Raw genomic sequence first — 1,716 nt, 5'->3', positions numbered from 1 at the left:
ACTTGTGAAGTTTTCACTGATTATTTTATTAAATATGCTTTTTAATGCCTTTTCCATCTCCTCTTCTGTACTGTTTCCATCTGAAAGCATTTATTTGCTTAATGGTATGACATAGGTTTAATGATTTAAGAGATGGAAATATTTCTTCCCTGATTCAATAATATACATTGTATACCTGAATTACATGACCATACTATAACCCATAAAGATATAAAAATTTAAAAATTTAAATGGTAAATAAATAAAAGATTCAAGAGGAGAAAAATAGAAATGATTTTCATTTGTTAAAGCTGAAAAAAGAAACCTCAGTCTTTGGCATATGGAAACTAAGTATAAGAAGAGGAATCAAGAACCAAATTTGATGCTGATTAAAAAATATCTAAGTTATGCAGGTTTTCTGAAATAACTAATGCACTTCTTATCTTGATGCTATTCTATAAACAGGGACAGACACTCATGGGAGAGGAGAACCAAACCTCTGTGACAGAGTTTATCCTCCTGGGCCTCTCACAGGACCCACACATCCAAGTTCTGCTCTTCCTCCTTTTCCTTGTCATCTACCTGCTGACCTTGCTGGGGAACCTGCTGATGGTGGTGCTCATTCACATGGACTCCAGACTCCACACTCCCATGTACTTCTTCCTTAGAAACCTGTCCTTTGCTGATCTCTGTTTCTCTACTACCACTGTGCCCCAGGTGCTTGTCCATTTCCTGGTGAGGAGGAAAACCATTTCCTTTGCTGGGTGCTCAATGCAGATCATTGTTCTGCTTCTGACTGGGTGTACAGAGTGTGCTCTTCTGGCGGTGATGTCCTATGATCGGTATGTGGCTGTGTGCAAGCCCCTGCACTACTCCACCATCATGACCCACTGGGCATGCGTCAGGCTGGCTGTGGGGTCCTGGGCCAGTGGAGCATTTGTGTCCCTGGTGGACACCACATTCACCTTGCGTCTTCCCTACTGAGGAAACAATATCATTAACCACTTTTTCTGTGAGCCTCCTGCCCTCCTGAAGCTGGCCTCAGCAGACACTTACAGCACAGAAATGGCCATCTTTGCCATGGGCGTGGTGATCCTCCTGGCTCCTGTCTCCCTCATCCTGGTCTCCTACTGGAACATTATCTGCACTGTGATCCAGATGCATTCTGGAGAGGGGAGGCTCAAGGTCTTCTCTACCTGTGGCTCCCATCTCATGGTGGTGGGTCTCTTCTATGGCTCAGCAATATTTGCCTACATGAGGCCAAACTCCAAGCTAATGAATGAGAGGGATAAAATGATCTCTGTGTTCTATACAGTGGTGACTCCAATGTTGAACCCCATTATTTATAGCCTGAGAAACAAGGATGTCAAAGGGGCTCTCTGGAGAGTAACTGAAAAATAATGTTTTTGGAGATGGAGCTCTTGGATTATGATGACCAGCTCAGTGACTTGAAGAGAAGAGATTTACCTTGAAAAGTTTTCTGCTTTCTTCCCATTCTTTCACTTTTTTCTTCTCTTTTCCAATTTCTTCTCAGATCAATTCAATACATTTCAAAGTAAAATACCTTGGTAGACAGAAAAGAAGTTAAACTAAATCACAGGAAATGAACAAAAGTAAAAGAGAAAAGAAGAAAACAGGGAGGTAGGGAAGGGCAAAGAAGAAAAGAAAGAAGGAAGAAAATAATTACTCTCTTTTAGGTCATATAAGCAAATTGGGAAATTAAAACAAGCAGGCACA

At 41.3% G+C, this 1,716-nt stretch overlaps 1 pseudogene across 1 annotated transcript; it reads left to right on the top strand.

Moving 5' to 3' along the window:
* The first annotated feature begins 444 nt into the window (after window positions 1-444).
* On the top strand, window positions 445-1,380 carry LOC308636917 (olfactory receptor 2D3-like; annotated as a pseudogene). Its single transcript has one exon. The product of its transcript is annotated as an olfactory receptor 2D3-like (transcript).
* Window positions 1,381-1,716: the final 336 nt, after the last annotated feature.

The sequence above is a fragment of the Spermophilus citellus genome, assembly GCF_964194105.1.
Source record: "Spermophilus citellus genome assembly, chromosome: 2".
NCBI lineage: Eukaryota > Metazoa > Chordata > Mammalia > Rodentia > Sciuridae > Spermophilus > Spermophilus citellus.
The sequence above is the reverse complement of the archived record's forward strand: the minus strand, read 5'-3'. Positions and strand labels throughout refer to the sequence as shown.